We start from the raw sequence: 7,173 nt of genomic DNA, 5'->3' as shown, positions 1-7,173 counted from the left end.
TGAGGTGCTCACAATTATGCCCTTTACAACTTTAAAGAGGCAACGAATAGAGCAACGTATATATTAGTTTCACATGTACTCACATTTAGAAATCCTGTCGTGCGCTCTCGAAGCTTGCAGAGGCGAATCGTGTTCCTTCTTTCTCCGGGCGGCCGTCTCAACCTGTCCGCACAACATACCCTCAAAGTTTCGTCGGCGAACACCACAAGGAACCCAGAGTTTTGTGGCACATCGATATGTAAGCTGCCGAAGAACAGGAGGCAGCTTGTCTTGTCGAAATGTCCAATAGTTCCACGACCACAGAACATGACGCGACAGCTGTGCGGAAAATTCCTCCCGCTTCCCGCCAAGAGACGATAGTCGCACAAGAAGGCTGAGGGCAACCATCAAACCCGCCGTCTTCACCGCTACTGAGAGCTCTGGGCGCGCGCCCGGTCATCGGCCTGGCTGCTCGGTGTCGTGTGCAGGTGTTGTCTTATTGGTTAAATTGGGCCACGTGATCTGACGATTCGCTAGTCGGACGAAGACATACGAGAGGAATGCGCTGCTTGCTGCAGCGTTACGCGCGTCCTTGAACTCGTTGACCGCGCCAGCTGTGTCGGTTTCTGCGGGAAAAGGCAGACTCCGCGCGTTTTCGTTTCGGCGGGCAAAGGCGATTTTGGCGAGAAGACGCAGGACTAGGTGTTTGAGATAGCGCTATTTGATTGGCGAATATTTCCGCTACATCTGCTTTTGTTTTTTAATGAATGTAAACGGAAGAGATGTAGTCGCTCTACTATGATGAGGCATACTCGTTTCAACTGGCACGTCCAGTTAGTTACCTGCGCTTAATGCGTCACTAGTCCCCGTGTTTCTTCGAGGAAGTGCGATACGAAGTAAAACTCCTGTGTTTGTAGTGGAGAAAGCATAATAGGGAGTACGCACAAGAAAACAACTCTCTTGTGTATTGTCGCATCTTCGAACAAGACAGGCTCATCGCGAACTTTGCTGCTTCCTTTGTTTTCATCCCACCGTATTACTTCATTTTTGCTTTGTGTATATTTTGGACATATGTGCGTACATTTCCGACAAGCGGTACTCTCACTCACGTAGTTTTCTACGAATTGCGCAATTTCTGGCCTGGCGGTGATTTATGAGCGCGACCTGTTATTTTGGCACTTCGGAAACGATATTTGTCAATCAACCCGGTTTTATTTCATACTCTTGCAGTAGCTATAAGTAAAACAAAATAACAGCATAGATTCTGCATGCCATACTGACCGCTACTTCAGAAAATTGACGGCGCGACGCGGACGCCGTCTGCAAGATGGGCGTCGTTGATGTTCGTTCCCGTCTATCTAGAGCCATCGATTACACGAAAGTAACCGGCCAGATAATTGAAACCAACGGTAAATTCGGCGATGTCAAACTAACGTTCAGTTTGCTCCACACTTAGCGTCAGGTGTATAGTCACTGGGATATGTTACCGCAAATCCGGCACGTCAGTGCACTTTCGGAAAACAAAGTAGTGTCCTTATGAAGAACATAGCAGAGAAAAGGCGGGCAAACAGTCGTGGATTTATTCAGTAAACTTGAAATCGCTTGCATTCTTCGTCCCCCTGGGGAAACATGACGTCGACACGGAGCTTGCAGTTATGGTTTCGAAGACGTTCTCAAAAAAAAAAAAAAAAGTTGAAGTCCATAGTAGGCAGTCGAGACCGTAGACCAGAAGCACTGGGACAAAGATCACTGTAGACCATGGAAGGCAGCCTCAGGTGGCGTGGAGTCAGCAAGCCAAGGGTCCCCCGTTGGGCAATCTCGCTGCTGCACAAAACGTGTAGAAACGAGGCATGAGAGGTTGAGAGACCGGTTGTCCTGACCTACAACGAGCAGCTACGCAGCACTTTTGTAACCACATGAGTGTCACGTCCCGATCGCCTTTGATCACTCACTCACGGAATCATCGAAATCTGATTCACTGCTTGTCTTTTGTTATCCCTGTAATCACGTGTCTCCACAGTAACGCAATTTTTTCACAGCGAAGCTGTTTATGCGGTCCCTGTGCCGTCGTTGCCGGAATTCCCTAAAGATGGGCCACGTGACCTAGCGGGAAAGGAAAAGAGCTCAACCGGGGGTAAAGCGATGAGTGACCTCTTTCCCCGTGTGAGAATGCTATCTTATACGCTAATCGTTTACGGTTGTCAGACACTGCATTTTCGGCGACTAATATAGATCGGTATGGAATTTATCAACGATTGATTCCAGACAGCAGCGAAGGAAACAAATGTTATGCTGCCGGTCAGCGGCCAACCAACAATGCCCAGCGATTGAAACGCGGTGCTAAGAGCGCGTAGCTGCCGGCACTTCTTTCGACAGCAAGAAGTGCCGGCAGTCACCTCAATCGTCAAAACGATTGCAGCGCCCTCATCTCCAGTGCTGGGCCTTGCGCCCAATAAACGAAGCTTTGGATTAGTGGTTCCGCACATTCCATCCCAGTTACAACTATGGAAAGCCCACGAGTAGTGCTCACTCCTGCGGAGAAAGAAACTGCCTAACATAAAATCGAAAATGAGGTGAAAGACTGGTGAAACAAAAGATTTACATTACAGAATGATCGCGCAGTTTGACTTTCATGGTGTAACAGTCAGTGTAGCTAACACAGCTTCGCTGTTCGACCATCTTCACGGACTGGAAGGAGCGGTCAATTGCTTTTCAACCGATTCGCTAGTTATCAATGAAGGACTAGTAATATACTTGATTCACCCTGTATATAGTCGGGACGAAGGCTACGCCGCTTCCCATTGCAACCGTAGGACCACCAGCGCGCCCAATATGTTTCAGTGCTTCATAAACCCATCACGCAAAGATACGGCAAAGTAACTATCTGTACTGCTCGGAATACAGCGCACCCTATCGTAAAAACATACAAGTATTACAACGTGATAGCAAATGAATAGTATGACACAAAATTAGAAGCTGTTTGCTTTTCACGCACTTGTTTAACATTTTGGTAAGCGCTAGCAGCTTACCAAAATGTTAAACAAGTGCGTTTAACAGTGAGGATGAGATCATGGGAGCGGGAGAGGAAGAAACGAGTTACCTTGAGAGAGGTCTAGCTGCCTTCACTTAGATTGGGGCGCCGATGAAAGACGGTCCCGATGATCGCCGTGTCCATGTGCACCCCAGGGGGAGAGCATACGGGTATGTCCGTTGCTCAGATGCTGCAAATTAAAGACGAAGCTGTTAGAACAAGTCGACGATCCGCCAAGGCAGGTCCGCGTACCGTTCCACGTTACCCAGGCAACGTAATCGCACGCCATGATCTACATTCGCACAGGTCACGACTGTGCACCTCGCCTTACTTCTAAACGACGTCAGCAAATTTTTTTATTATTACGAGCAGTCGAGACCATGTATAGATGACCCCAGCTCTGGCGACAACATCCTGGAGTTGTTTCCCCGCCTCCCTATTTATTCATCACCCAAAGATTGCGTCGCCGCTTCTCCAAGTTCGAAAATATCTCGAAGCACTCTTGTACGTATGGGTAGACTTTGGGATATGTTATGCTTGGTTTATTGAGACAGTGACGTTGGCGCCATGATTAATCCGCTAGCATGTTACCCGGCGCCGGCATAGAGATATAAGATAGGAGAAAGATGACCATGAGGTCACGAATAGTCAGAAGAAATTATAACCGATGACAACCTAAGAATTGAGTGCGAAGTCCAGCCTAACAAACACGCATAAGTGGCATGTTTCTGAAAGGCGACGGCATCGAGAGAACACGATGGACCGTTTACCAAGTGTAAAACTACTCGTGATATTGTATTTCCGCGCAGGATGACAATACGGTGCATTCCACTACAGCGACTTCAGAGGTACAGAAATTATTGCAATGTACAATTACAAGCAATGTACAGCAACCCGCCCAAGGTTCAATAAATTTACTCAGAAAATACCAACGGGACAACTTGCCGGAGAGTCGGCAAGTTAAGCCATGATCCCTTTTACTTTGTTTAGTTCTGTGAAATGTCCACGCAGCACTAAAACCTTCGCAGGTGACTTCCTCAACGCATGTAGGCTACTTAAAATAGTAAGGCTCGATCCGCTTTCTTTAAAATTATTTAAACGCCTACTATGGGACACTTTTTTAAACAAAATTGTTTGGACTTGTTTGCAAAAATGAAAGAGAAGAAGAAAACTGCAGCAGCAGATTGAGGTGTCACCCCATTCGTGGGATACCTATGGATACCCATAACACCTAACATGTAGAAAAATACAGTAAAGCATATTACTACACAAATACGTTAGCCTCAATGGAAGGAATGCCACTAACACCAGCGTCCTTTAACCACAGAAAACCCAAATATGAAACCACGCGTTCGCTCTCGCAAATCTCGTGCGGCATTTCGTAAGATGCCGCGTCTCAAACCGCATACTCGCGTTTGCGAAAGATGTCATAACGTTGAACGATCTAAAGATACGAATAAATTTCGTAGCAAATGGGTTACTCACCTTGTGCGTGTAGGAAACGGAAAAGCAGTTAGGCGGCCCAGTCTTCACAATGTGGTGAAGTGCAAAGCTCGGCCACGGCCGGACTGGAGCACGTACCATGCGCGTAGTCCAGTCCGGCCGTGACCAGGCAGGCCGACCGGTGCAGAAAAAGGGTGGTGCACTGCGAGTGCTCTCCTTTTATGCTTTCTTTCGACCACGTGGTCCCCTAGAACACAACGAGAGAGAGAGAAAGAGAGAGCAAGCGAGAAAGAAGAGAGCGAGATATTGAACGAGGGAGAGAGCGAGCGAGAGAACTGTTTCTTCTGCAGAGTTCAGCCAACACCCTCGTTGGTTCAGCTGGCTCCCTCCCTCGCGTGGTATACCGTGCCCTCCCCCACGTGATGTTTCACCCCCGACGCCAGCGCTTGTCTTTCCCCTACCGGCGCAAGGCGAACTTTTTCGCTTAGTCACGCTTGTCTCCACGTGGTCGCTTCCTTGTCAATTCACGTGAAAAAGATCAACACTACAAGATGAGGGAGCGATGCTTCTCGAGCCAGCATTTCGACACTACGACTTGGCTTACATCGAGGCAACAATGGCCGCTGATGCTTGATGGAAAGACGCACTCGTGGTGGTTGTCAAGCGGTCGTGTAGAGTACGATCTTAAAAAAAATGTCGAAATGTTCAAAAAGCGATAATCATTAGTTGTGTTAGCTACATTACAAGGGGCAAGGGTGCTGAAGCCGAGGGGTTGCAGCTGATTCTTTCAAGTGGTTGTAAGAATACGAAATACAGACGAGAGTTCTCAAGTGCAAGCAGGGCCTGTCAATCGTAGGGGCCTACTTTTCCGTTAAACCAGGAAGAAAAGAGACCTTTTTTACGCGTAAAAAACCAACAATGAGATACACAAACGAGTTAACAGGAAATGACTTGTGTGAATAGACTCGTATTCGTACATATTGGTTTCATTTCACATTTGCTCTACTTAGTCAGTCCGCTCGGTGGATAAATAGCGTTGCGTTGCTTACCGCTAGGTCATGGGTTCGACTCCCGACCACTTGGACGCATTCTACGATATTTAATTCAAGAGAAATGCTCGTGTACCGGGCTCGGGATTGCAAAGTGAACAGCGCCACATCGCCCGTGGTCAACATCGCTCGTGTCCCTCGTGGTCGTTAAAACCCGCAACCTTACATAACCTAACATTTTTCACACTGCTGCGCACCGACAGGACAATGTTATGCACACTTATTACATACAGCACATCAGAGAAAGAAATAATGTGAGTGATATGTTCCTGTTTGTGTAGACGTCGTAAAGCAAACGTAGTTAAGCAGACTGATAATAATTAAATCGCAGCCTTCCGGCACTGAAGGCCGGGAATGTAAATTCTACAGGCCACACGCGAGATCAATACCGACGGTAGCGCAAATTCCCGAGAGTGAACGTAACCTCCTGCTGACTCGAAACTGACCTTATGCTAACGAATATTTAGCTGGAAAATAACTGTATGAGAATATATGTTTGCCTTAAAGGCATGTAAAATGTGCTGAAGTCGGAAAAATAGAAGCTTCACACAGACAGGCGTTTCCTTCGCACACGCAATTTCTTTTCTAGTCGAACATAACGACCCAGGGTTAGCAGTGCTTTCGCGACGTTTCAACGGTGAAAGTGATTGTCTCAGCTTGACCCAGATCACAGGGTGCAGATCTCAACAGACACAAAGCACCTGCGACAAACCACCGGCGTAAAGTTTTCGCACGTAGCAAGGCGCGCGCAGGATGCCATGCCTCGACAACACGGAGGATGTCTGTTCTCTTTTTATTCTTGCCTTGTTTTGAACTGTAATAAAAATGCATCAAAGTGGCACGCAGCGTGGAACTGAAGCACGTCCGGCAGCTAAGCAAGACAAGTTTACACAACTAAGCCGAAATCAAAATTCCACCGCCTAAGCGCCATGCGGTGAAACACCGCGTGCATTGACCGACCTTTTGGTCATTTACTTCGCTGTACGGGTTAAGACAACTGCACAAAGCAAAAGAAGAAAAAAAATTCTAATAAATGTCGCGGTGCAGCGTACAAACATCGTTGTTGTTTTCTTCTTTTTTTTCGCACAAGAGCAAAGCCACGTGCAAAGAGTTTGTTGGATAGAATCGGGAAGGGAATGAGCGATGTTTCGAAAGGTGGTGAAAGCGCGAGGTGAGGATGGCGAGCACGTGCGAGTCGATTAGTCATCGATAAGGGCCGAAGCCGCATTCCAGAGGAAGCGTCAAGATGGCTCGCCCGCTTTAGGCCACGGGTCCTTCGGCGAAACTTCCATTCAGTCGTCGGTGTGCGGAGGGGAAGTCAGACGCGGACAGTGGAGAAGCCCCTCTCGCGCTAGCCAGATGCCGTGCGCCATCTTTCTCCGAACTGCATGGAATTCGCAAGAAAGTAGCGCGCGCCCCTTCCAGACAGGGAGCGGGGTCGCTGCATGCCAGTTGACAAAGAATGTCAAGCTGAAATCAGAGGGGGAACCAAAGGCTATGGAAAAGAAACCTCCTATGAGTAACCTTTAAGAGGAAAAAAACGAAATTATCCGTGACTCCCCTCAGAAGCAGTGCAGAAATTGCAGCGCTTCCCCTTCTACTAAGGAGCAAGGGGGGACGCAGATAGAACTGCAGAGAGAAGAAGAGGGAGAAGAAGCAGTTTTCATATAA

General features: G+C 47.8%; 1 long non-coding RNA gene across 1 annotated transcript; it reads right to left on the bottom strand.

Annotated features, from left to right (window-relative positions):
* Positions 1-1,534: 1,534 nt before the first annotated feature.
* LOC140219354 (uncharacterized) lies at positions 1,535-4,672 on the bottom strand. Its single transcript, XR_011895567.1, has 3 exons — positions 4,496-4,672; positions 3,080-3,200; positions 1,535-1,803 (listed from the first exon to the last, which is right to left on the bottom strand). It is a non-coding gene; the product is annotated as an uncharacterized lncRNA (long non-coding RNA).
* Positions 4,673-7,173: the final 2,501 nt, after the last annotated feature.

The sequence above is a fragment of the Dermacentor andersoni genome, chromosome 7, assembly GCF_023375885.2.
Source record: "Dermacentor andersoni chromosome 7, qqDerAnde1_hic_scaffold, whole genome shotgun sequence".
NCBI classification, from domain to species: domain Eukaryota; kingdom Metazoa; phylum Arthropoda; class Arachnida; order Ixodida; family Ixodidae; genus Dermacentor; species Dermacentor andersoni.
Note: the sequence above shows the minus strand (reverse complement) of the source record. Positions and strands in the feature narration are given on the sequence as shown.